Genomic DNA, 12,424 nt, shown 5'->3' on the forward strand with positions numbered 1-12,424 from the left:
AACGCAGGGACCCAACTCGGATGGCTTGTGGGTGGACTGGAGACAGGTCTGACTGAGTGTGCGGTGCAATGCTTACCTGGTTCCACAGGTTGGCAGAGGGTGCGTGAGCCTTCCACAACTCTCCGTGCCCTCCTGGGACCTAAATATAGTAAAAACTGCTCTTCTGTCGAGAATTTTGGTACCGCTGAAGGTGGGGTAAAACATAACAAAAGATTTTCCGCCCGGCCCTCCTCTGGGGGAAGGAGTGGTGCTTTCACCATCTCCTGAAGAGCAGATTCCTCCATCTCTGGGTTGCCTGTCTATGGGCTACTTGCTCTTCTGCTTGCTGCCAGGTTTGATGTGGACCTGGACAGGCAGGGTGGCTTGCCTACGCCTGGCTCCATGGTGCTGCTTGGTTGGCTGCTGTGGTTGCTGCACGGGAGCGGGGATGGGCCACCCTCGGCAACGAGCAGACTGGGGCGCTGCAGATGGGTGGAGGCAGCAGCTGCCTCCGGGGAGAATGTGTTGGACTGCTGAGCACAGCTCTCAACCGTGTCGCTGAAGATGCTGGTCTGGGACACAGGGGTGTTGAGGAACCATACCTTGTTGGTGTCCCTCATGTCAGCCAGACACAGCCTGAGGTGGCGTTCCTGGACCACAAGCGTGTTCATCGCATGACCCAGGGAACCTGTGGTGACCTTCGTCGCTCGGAGCATGAGGTCAGTGGTGGTTTGGAGCTCTTTCAGAACTTCTGGATCGTGACCACTCTCGTGCAGGTCCTTCAGTGCCTTGGCCTGGTGCACCAGCAGTAACACCATAGCGTGTAAGGTTGTAGCAGCTTCAACTCAAGCCCTACCTTCTCGGGCCCGGGATACCATAGCTGTCAATCCTTGGATCTGATTCAGGCGTTGCCTCCGTCCAGGAAGGCAGCAGCGCAGCTGAGCGTTGAACTCGTAGCTCACTTGAAAACACTGGATGGAGTAAAACGATGTTGTCGCTCGGCTCTGAAGCAGAATGCTGGTATGCATTTCACCTGCTGCCTTCTTATTTTCTTGAGGCCCAAGGGGACGTTTTGAGTTGAATTCTCCAGATTATGACATTCAGTCTAAAAATATCCATTTAGTTCTTTGTTGTATTTAGCTATTTGTCATACAAGGACAGGATCAGACAAAGAATGAAAGTCCTTCCCATCTCTTTCTGCAAGCTGCAGGGTATAATCAAACCACAAAAAAAACAAAAAAAAAACACTGAAAATAATCAGATTCACTATGCCTGAGCTCCATAGTTTGATCTTTTCAGATGAAGATCAGCACACAAAATAAAGACCAACTATTTTCATCACAGACCAATTTATTGTAGTATTAAATTTCAGAAGAGAGAGGCCAGTAAGTGTTCTTTGTAAGTGAAAAGAGAAATATATTATTTGTTCTGCCCACTTTTATGTTTTATGCTATTTTGTTGTTGAAACCGAGCTGCTTGATACAAATAACAATCAAATAAAATATAGAATGCAGAAACGTATAATAACACAATTTTACTCTTTCTCTGTCACTGACAGAATTGTTCATCATTTACAAGACAATCCTTGCGTACCACTGACAGAATTTTCAAGCTTTCCGTGTTTTCACTGTTATATGGTAGGAGGCGATATTACTGAATCTCTGGATCAAAACAGGCAAAGAAGAAGCAGAAACAAGCAATCACATTTGTAAGCAGATGCAGAACTGCCTAACGACATTTTCTCAGCTTTTGTTCAAAATTTTGTTTTTTATTATATTTACCCACATTCAAAAAAAAAATGCATAAAGCTTCAATAAACATTTATTTATTTATCTATTTATTTATTTATTTCAATAATGTTGAAAGAGTTAAGAAGTCAGTCTTTTCGCAAGCATTATTCTGACTTATTCCAACCAAGATATAGGCCAGTGTATGTGATGTAATTCTGAAATCAATACAACTACAATAACAGACCAGCACACAGTTCAATAGTAGCTAATTAAAATATGGGGTAGAAGCCTCGGCAAAACACTGTGAGGACAAAACCAAAGGAAGGAAATGTGTACAGGCTTCCTTCCGAATTCCCTTCTGTCCCAAAGTATATCCATCAGAGTTATGATGTATTAGTGAATAATTTATATCAGACAAAGTGAAACACACTACTGTGCTTGAGGATATCTCATTTGCTTACTTTACTTGCTTCCTTTGAATATCTTTCAAATGTCTGAAGCCTTGAAATACTGTAACTATTCAGAAGAAATATCAGTGACTTTTTTTTCTTCAGAAGAGTTAATTGTCGCTGCCTGGTGAGTTTCAAATAACATTTCCTTGCATAGTTGCATAGCGACCAGTCTCTAGCCAAGTCAGTGTGCATTAGACAGTCCATACAACCTACTAAGCTAAATGTTTTCTTTTAAACCTACTTGTGCTTTATAATACAAACATATTTGCTCAAACAGGACCATATACTGTAAGTATAAACCTCACTATCAAATAATAATAATAATAATAATAATAAAAAAGACCTTGTGTATGTCATGTGGACGTGGGTGTCATGTTCATACTTGGTGTCAGTAGAGGGCTGCAGGGATGTCATGTTTTGTAGGCCAGAATCCAGAAACGAGTTAACAATTTTAACACTTAGGGTTTCTATCATCCTGAAATAAATGACTATTTTTTAAATGGTTTTTAGTTGAAACCCAGAAATAAGTTCTGTGGTTAACACAAGCTCAAGATATTTTAACGTTTTATTCTATAACATAGAATACATAAGTGATACGCCATTGTAATTTTGCTACTCGTCACGAAAAAGGCATTTGCTAAGAAGGGGCTAAATGGGACTCAAAAAAAAAAAAATAGTGAGTCATCTACTAACTAGTTTCGCAGCATTGTTGTGTTTTTAACAACATTCTTGCAAACTATTTAAATGTAAAGTTACAAATGTTGGAGATGGAAAAGAAAAAGTTTCATGAATTTATTTATTTAGCTAAATAAGGCTGGTTCAGCAAATGCATATGCATTATAGGTGATAGAAAATAAACTATAATAATAATAATAATAATAAAAACAACAAAGAGGTCTACTGTAAAGTTGGAATTACATTTTGTTTTTGTTTTTTTAATGAGTGGTCTCTCTCCTCTGGCTTATAATGTGTCTGTTGTCCATCTGTGTGAAGTATACAACAGAGCTCATTTAATTAACACATTTGCTGTTATTGCAGTGGAGATAGATAGCCGATGACACAATCCCACACTCAGCCTGCCAGCTAAAAGCTCTTCACCAATTGATTTGAGCCAGGTGGGTTGTTCTCCTACAGCTCACTTCCTTTCAAGCACCTAACATGTGGCACTGTCATCAGAGTGTTCTGGATTTATTTCTAGGGATTTGTAGAGTGGCCAGATGTGTTACTGGGCCCAACAGCAGGGGAAGGAGTTTTGCATTCAGAATTAACATACTGTACAGCCTATTATCTCAGAGCAATTCGCATAATTTAAAGGGCAGATGGCATGAAAAACCGGATTTCTTTTGTTCTTTAAAACCTCTTAACCCACACCCCGATGCGGGTGTCCTGAACTCCCCTTGTTTGCACGTGTTAATGTTTAAGAATAGATTAAATTTAACGGGACAAATTTTATCTTGAAAAACTATAATAATAATAATAATTCATTACATTTATATAGCGCTTTTCTAGGCACTCAAAGCGCTTTACATTATCAGGGGGTATCTCCTCATCCACCACCAGTGTGCAGCATCCACCTGGATGATGCGACAGCAGCCATAGTGCGCCAGAACGCCCACCACACACCAGCTTACTGGTGGAGAGGAGACAGAGTGATGAAGCCAATTAGCAGATAAACTATATATCATTATAAAGATCTAAGCCTCAAGCATCAATGACAGATCTCTGTTTTTCAATGGAAAGCTTATAAAGAATGTATTTGCTACATTTGTGTAAGCAGTACACATAAAAACATTAAGAATAAAAACGCAGTACATACCAGATTCCTCATAATAACGAGTCATAAACACATCCACAGCTGTAAATCCCAGTTTAGTTAGGAAGGTAAGGGTCCACTGCACAAAATCTTATTGGCGGACGTTTAGTTCAACGAAGCAACAACGTTGTAATATGGATGATAATTCATTTGTTTACGTTTCAGTTCTACAGGGACAGAATTGTTTGTGTCCGTTATGGAATAACTCACGCTCAGAAACTGCTTTATGGTAGTAAAAAACGACATGGTTTTTCTAGCGTAGTGTCACAAACAGAATGAGACGATCCACCAAAAAAAGTGAAAGATTGTTTATTAGAATTCTGGTGCTCTCTCGTGACGGCTCGTAGCGCACGCTCTGATGCACTTGACATCTGATGGAGGCGGAACTTAGCGGTCGCCTTTTTCTTTCTTTCTTTTTTTTCAACATTTTTTTATATATGTGTGAGTGTGTTTTATGTTGAATGTGCCTGTATCTGCACAATTACCATCTGTTTGAGTGCAAATCAGCTCGCTATTACTGTGTAATCATGGCTATCAATGTGAACGCCATATATATATATATATATATTTATATATATATATATATAAATAGAGTGTGATTTACTGACTTTATGGTGCATTTATATGGTTACCATCTCTATAACTGGCTATCAGCACATCAGCACGTGATAATTGACTATATGACCAGAATTCATTGTAAATGCTGCATTTCTAGCAATCTCAAGATGTTCTGTAATTGGCATACAAAGTTAAATCTTTTTTATTTTTCTTATTTATTTTTCTTACTCAAATTATTCTTATACCTTTCTAATGCTCAAATAAATCACTTACAGTACAGACCAAAAGTTTGGACACACCTTCTCATTCATTTTCATGACATGACATGAAAATTGTAAATTCACACTGAAAGCATCAAAACTATGAATAATATAATTGTGGAATTATATATGGAATTATATACACTGTAAAAAAGAATTTGTTGAGTCAACTAAAAATTTTATGTTACCCCGCTGCCTAAAATTTTTTTGTTATCTTGACAAAAAAAATCTTGTTGAAACAACTTCAAATTAGAGTGGAGTAAGTCCAGGTAACAAATTTCTTTAAGTTGACTTGACTATTATTTTCTAGTCCAGTCAACTAAATCATGTTGTGTCAACAGGGATTTTTTTTTTAAACTTCGATCAATAATCGTAAACAAATGTTACCCCACTGCCTTAAATGTTTAAATAAAGATGACAAAACACTTTTTTAATGTAATTTATTTAATGATAGAGACAACACTTGCATTCACATTTAAATTGAACAAGCAATTTGCTGTCAACACATCAACTGATAATTGATTAAAAAAAAAATAGCAAAATACAAACACACACGTCTAAAGATCTGAACCGACACTTGAAAGTGTGATGTATAATAAATAACATTGGCATGGGATTGAGAAACAAATAGTTGCATTTCAATTCATCAGATCAAAACCAAAGGATTTTTTTTAAATTTCATAACTCAATATGAAAATCAGAAGGTTAAATTCTGCATATTAGCCCTGCACAAGTGCACATGCACTCCCCCCACCATAATGCAAGTCATGGTCAAAATGAGAAACCAAGATATATGTATATAATATCACAATTAGTTACAAAAAATTAGTGTACTGTACTTCTGTATAATAAGATATAAATGGAATGAATGCACATGGAAGCACAAAGATCTAAACCGTCAGATTCTAAATTTCATAGCACAACATGACCAGACAGAGGTGTTAACATCAGAAGGATCTTGAAAGTTTCCAAACTCTCCACCATCATAATGCTACATACTGAAAATGTGTACAAACTGTTTAAGAAATGAGAGGTGAAACAACATTTGTTTACATGACAACATGCATATTCCAAGTCATGACATGAAAAACATTAATGTACATTCTAAAATGTAGTGAAAGGCACAAAAGAACCTAAAGTTCCTTAAAAAAAAGAACAGTGGGCAGCCATTTATGCTGCGGCGCCCGGGGAGCAGTTGGGGGTTCGGTGGCTTGCTCAAGGACACCTCAGTCATGGTGTTGAGGGTGGAGAGAGCACTGTACATTCACTCCCCCACAGCTACAGTTACTGTCGCTGTAGCGAGCACATGGTGGGAGCAGCTGATCTTCACAAGTTTTTGCAGAGCCTCAATGGTGTATTTCATGAGGTATTGGATGTTCACTGCATACAGACCCATTAGGGGTCCAAATGCCTAGAGGACATGGGAGGTGTCAATGATGGCAGGATGTCCAAATGAGACCAATGTTGGTTATTCCTTGGGAAGCACATCACATTGCTGCTCCTCAGTTACAATCAGAATGCCCTCTTCAATTTCTTTCTCAACATCCTTAATGTCACCGGATGGCTGGGAAAACAAAACATATTACATTACTTAATACATTTATAACAAATTAACACACATTTGTACATACACTAATAATGTTGTGTGTTTTGTTAAAAGCACAGCTATCAATAAATGCAAATTGTAATTCACATTCAAGTGGAAGATATTTTGAAAAATGTAACCAAAAATGAAAGTCAAAAGTAAATGGTGCTCCTCAACTGTTTCGTGTAGAAACATTCAAAATAACTTCCTGTATTAAACTGTTAAAAGCCTGTACAAATTTCTTTGTTATGCTGAATGTGGCGAGTGGGGCGGGGCCGAGAGCTGTGGGAACGGAGCGAGGCTGGTGGAGTGATTGGAAATGAGCTACACCTGCTCGCCCCAACGGTCTCGAGTCCCACGGAGGAGATGGAGGGATAGAAAGAGGAGCGACGACAGTGAAGGACGAGAGAGGACCAGGCCTGGATTTTAGTTTGTGTTTTGGATTTGTTTGTGCGCGGCAGCCATCCGTGAGGGGCTGTCGTGCTGTTTTATCTTTATTTTATTATTAAAGTTTCATTTGATTGTCTGCCGGTTCCCTCCTCCTCCTTCCCGATGATTATGAAGTTTTTATTGTTACACTGAACACTAAGAGTTTTAAATCCCAATGGGAAAATTGGTGGAAAACACACTTCCTTAACCAACTAGGCTAAAAATGGGGGGGGGGGGGGGGGGATTATTTTCTTCACTGGTATTCTACATGATTTCTGAATGACATAAAATGTGACAAACCAGTTCAACAAATTTTTTTTTCTTAATAAAAATTTTAAAATTCTAATCTGTCACATCATTTTTACAATGATCAGAAAATATATTGGTGTAAAGAGGTATACCTTTTAAATAATAGTCTGTTGCACTGCATGTTCAGAGTAAAGCATGACTCCTAAAGGGTTGGTTAACCCAAAAATGCATGCTTTACTCAACCTCATGGCATCGTAGGTGTGTATGACTTTCTTCTTTCAGACAAATCCAATCGGATTATATTAAAAACTATTCTTGCTCTTCCAAGCTTTATAATGGCAATAGATGGGTGTTTTTTTTTCAACAGTCCAAAAGTACCGTATTTTTCAGACTATAAGTCGCACGTAAGTATAAGTCGCATCAGTCCAAAAATACATCATGACAAGGAAAAAAATGTATATAAGTCGCACTGGACTATAAGTCGCATTTATTTAGAACCAAGAGAAAACAGTACGGTACGGTAGTCAAATAATGTGCATCAATTCATAATAAAAAGTACCTTACACGGCTCTAAGAGGTGAATAAGGGCCTCCTGTAGCGAATCCATTTCGTAAGAAAAATATACATATTTAAAATGTTATTTAAAACATATTTAAACACTTTTTTAGTGACGAACACGGAAGAGCGGAGGAGAGACAACAATACGCCGATCACGAAGTAGATTCACAAAATTAGGCTTGCACGTATGATAGTCAGTGGAAGAGAAAAAAAAAGTGTTTATAACGTTTTAAATATGGATATTTTTCTTACAAAAAACGCATCGATTTGCTACAGGAAGCCTTTATTCAACCCCCAGAGCCATGTGAGGCACGTTTTATTGATGGATGGGTGCATTTTATTTGGACTATTTTTGGACTGCTGAGAAAAAAAAACACACCTGTATACTGCCATTAAATAACTTGGAAGAGCCAGGACAATTTTTAATTCAACTCAGATCAGATTCGTCTGAAAGAAGAAAATCATATACACATAGGATGACTTGAGAATGAGTAAAACATGGCCTAATTTTCATTTTTTGGTGAACTAACCCTTTAAGCAAAGTTGCTAATGGCCAATATGCTAGCACTGAATATTTTTCAGGATTCCAAACAGTATTCAGCAAAATAATAAAGAATGGCGATGTCCATAAACAGGGTTTCTGTTGATTTTATGGAGATAAATGTAACACTTTATAAAGACTTTTAAATACCAATTATAGAAAATTCAAGAAATAAAACTGAAGGGAAAATAATGTCAAATTATGTTCCAAATTTTTAAGCTGTTTTCCAATGCAAATATCTGCATTTTCGTAAAGGGTTCACCCAAAAGAGAAAAAGAAAGAAAATTGTAATTTACTAAACCTTAAGTTGTTTTAAACCTGAATTAGTTTATTTCTGTTAGTCCCAGTCCCAGATTGTCTAATACAGTACACAACCCCACAACGTGTTACAATCCCAGATCACCCAGATTTCTTCTTCTTCTATTACCTGGACCACATCACTGCAGACTGATGGTGCTCAGTTTGGTCATCCACAAGCGTGATCCCAACAGTCATGTCCTTGATGAGTTCCTGCGCCGAGCCTGTGTGCTTACAAAAACAAAAGGAAGCATTAAAATGTGCCTTACAATTGTAAAGCTGATAGACTCCAATAAATGTACATTTATAAAGTAAATACATTTACTTACAACTTTGTCCAAGCTCTACAATGTGAATGTCATCTTCATTATGTCTGCAAAGCATTTTGATGGGTTAAACTGCAAAAGGAATTGCTTCGGTCCATCCACAGGATTACTGAATTCTGCACTGATCTTCAGTCATTCCAAAATATCATAAACATGAAAAATAAAGAAAAACACGTTAAAACACTGAAAAATAATAAACATAAATTTATAAATAAATCTTTACAGAGAAAGTCAAATGTATTGACAAGTTTGTTTTAAATACCAAAGACAAACTTTACCATCCAGACGATGATTTTAAATGACACAACACAGAATTATAACACAATAAAAAGAAATGTAACACATTCGTGTCGATCGTTACTGTATGGCTATTTATACAAGATATATGCTATTATTACTTTTATTTTAAAATATATAGTTTTAAACATATGCAATTTACTTATGACCGTATTCACCATAGACTGTATAAAAACAGATAACATTATTCATGCAGCAATACACTGAGTTCTGGTGAGGCACTTGAATGACTAACGTCACTTCAGAAAACTGAAAGAAGAGTTTGTATACCTTCAGAACTTCATCTGAACCGTAGACTGTAAAAAATCATCAGAACCAAGCTTATGTCAGCGATATCAAATGTAACGTTAAGTTAAGCGCTCCAGAAGAACTCTGAGGGAAGTGCTCATTCGTTTCCCTTATAACATGCAGAAAAGAGACAGTTCAAGTAGTAGTCTTCTTTTTCCCCCTAATTTTTCATCGATGTATATTCTGACGGATGTCTTTACGCTGTCAGGTTTAGAGCGGTTCCTTTTTTTTAAATTCCCGCCGTTCTTAATCCATACAGTGATCCGTTGTGCTCTCGTGCTCTGTTTGAACGGTCTCTAACGCAGCTCTGGGCTCAATTAATACATACAAACTGTATTTTTATCGTTCTCCACATAAGTTCAGCTCCACTGTCCCGCATGGGAGAATATCTGTTTTAATATTTATAAGGAAAATACTGTGGGACCGCCTGTATTCTGAGGCTTCAGAGTGCCACGAAACGAACATTTGCATACAGTAAGTTACATAAATAATACGACTCTTTAAACCATACTTACTCTTCTGAGACAACAAATGTAATTGTACACATTAAGCCAATGAATACGAATATTTTACTTACCAAAGTTGTATTCTGTTAAAATGTCCAAACCATATTCTAGGTTCTTCAAAGTAGCCACCTTTTGCTTTGATTACTGCTTTGCACACTCTTGGCATTCTCTTGATAAGCTTCAAGAGGTAGTCACCTGAAATGGTCTTCCAACAGTCTTGAAGGAGTTCCCCGAGAGATGCTTAGCACTTGTTGGCCCTTTTGCCTTCTGTCTGCGGTCCAGCTCACCCCTAAACCATCTCGATTGGGTTCAGGTCCGGTGACTGTGGAGGCCAGGTCATCTGGCGCAGCACCACATCACTCTCCTTCTTGGTCAAATAGCCCTTGATGCCTTCAGTGTGACTCTACAATTTTCATAGTCATGAAAATAAAAAAAACTCTTTGAATGAGAAGGTGTGTCCAAACTTTTGGTCTGTACTGTATATATAAATTTCAGTGTGGTAAAAAAAAAAAAAAAATCAAGGCACTTCAGTGTCTATAACTTTTAATATTTTTGAGCATTATCAACTCTGGTTGACACACTGGAGTAAGAAACTGTTACAATTTTAAGTTAGGTAGGGCACTTTCAGAGTCCCATGATGGGGGATGCTGGCTAACAGGTTAAAGGATTCTTTAGTATCTTTGAAGATACTTCAGTATCTTTGAGATACTGGTTAGATGTCTGAAGTTTAAAACCTGAACCTCCCTTCTTATTCTGAATTTCAAGAAACTAAGCAGATTTTTTTTTTTTTAATTTGTTATGCTTATGATGACACAGTGATTAATACATCAACATGACTTCATATACATTTATGTTATTACATTGCCACAAACATAGTTATCTGCAGTTGTGAGATCAAATGTCCATCTCTGTCTTTTACTCCTCTTTTGTTTCCCAGGCTGGCATTGTTGTTGAAAGGAAACACCAAGCAGTGATATCCATGACAATATTGCATAACTCTCATATTAATGCGTGGAGAAAAATGCTGGAGCATATGTTGACAAAATTACTATCTAATCTCTTCAGTTTGATCACAAAGTAAGCATATGAACAGCAATGTGAGTCATCCATGTTTTGTAATCTTTTATTTGAGTCTAGCACTGACTGCAATACAATAAATGGCAAATATGCAGTACTGTGATCTGTTTACATATTAAAATGTCACCAAATGTTGAGGTTCAAAGGAACAACAAGCAGATGATTTTCTTGAATTGGATCTAGTAATACACAGAGCCCTTACAAAAAACACAAAAAAAAAAAAAAAAAAAAACCACTTGTATACTTTACTCAACAATAAAACTAAATTGTATTTTCCTTTAATAACTCCTTTTGCTATTTGACTTGCAGTTTTGTGATGAGACTTTAAATAAGTTATTCTTGAAATGGCAGTATATATGGATGGATGGATGGATGGATATGTATATACAGGTGCATCTTAAAAAATAGAATATCATGGAAAAATGCTTTAACAAACAAATACAGACTGAAATATTTCAAGAGTTTTTTTCTGTTTTAATTCGTATGTGTCACACACCTGGACTTTTTTTGTGTGTTTTTTCCCCTGTGACCCAGTTTCTGTCTTCCGTGTGTGGTTTTGATTAGTTCCCAGGTGTGTCTAGTCATTTCCCCATGTGTTCCATGTCCCTGTTAATTTAGTCATGCCATCCACCTGTGTTTCCCCAATTATCCCTTCTATAAAAGCCTTGTCCTTTCAGTTCTGTTTTGTCGGGTCTACTCGTCTAAATGTCAACTTGTCTACTTGTCACCTGTTACTTGCCACTTGCCTCTTGCCACCTGTTATTTACGACTTACCTTGTTTATGTTTTATTTAATAAATCCTTGTTTCGTTTATCCCTCGGCTCCGTGTTCCTTCCAGCAGCATAAGCCGTGACAGAAGACCCGACCTAAAAAGTTATGAACTGCGTGTTTTCCCTCCGTCTTTTTCTTTCCGTAGTGTGTCATGGATCCCCTCTATCGCCCCGAATACCTCCTCCTCCTACTGGAGCAGGAGGGACTGTCTCTCGAGGACCATACCAGACGGTTTCTCTGGATAGCTAATGCCACCAGCTACCCGGACCACGCGCTCTGCACCTTTTATCACGCCAGCCTGAACTCCAGGTGCAGAGCGTTGTCGCCCGAAGATGGTCCTCGGGAGGATTTCGCCGCCTTCATAGAGTGGAATCTGGTGAGAAATGGGTCACCTCTCACGGTCGGCCCAATGGAGGATCTCGCCAGGTCCACTCTGGACCCAGAGCCCAGCCTACAATCTCCCCACGGTACGAGGCATAAGCCCGAGCCCACCGATGACGGAGAGCCAGAGAGCAACCCGTCAGACCAGGTGCGAGAGCCGGCGACACTGCCCACCACGAGGGAGCATAATGTGGAGCGCCAAATGGGTCAAAATGAGGGGGTTTCCAATGCACCTATACCAGATCCTCTGTTAAGCCCAGGAAGGGCTCCTGATCTTCCGTTAAGCCCAGGACGGGCTCCTGATCCTCCTGTAAGCCCAGGACGGGC

General features: G+C 38.3%; 1 protein-coding gene and 1 long non-coding RNA gene across 3 annotated transcripts in view; one reads left to right on the forward strand and one right to left on the reverse strand.

The window, feature by feature from the left end:
* LOC132121322 (glutamate receptor ionotropic, delta-1-like) overlaps positions 1-12,424 on the forward strand; it is a 545,908-nt gene that overhangs the window by 173,851 nt on the left and 359,633 nt on the right. The window lies entirely within an intron of this gene.
* On the reverse strand, positions 6,235-8,841 carry LOC132121011 (uncharacterized). The gene is made up of 3 exons (XR_009426198.1): positions 8,781-8,841; positions 8,582-8,682; positions 6,235-6,356 (listed from the first exon to the last, which is right to left on the reverse strand). It is a non-coding gene; the product is annotated as an uncharacterized LOC132121011 (long non-coding RNA).

Source organism: Carassius carassius, chromosome 39 (assembly GCF_963082965.1).
Source record: "Carassius carassius chromosome 39, fCarCar2.1, whole genome shotgun sequence".
Classification (NCBI taxonomy): domain Eukaryota; kingdom Metazoa; phylum Chordata; class Actinopteri; order Cypriniformes; family Cyprinidae; genus Carassius; species Carassius carassius.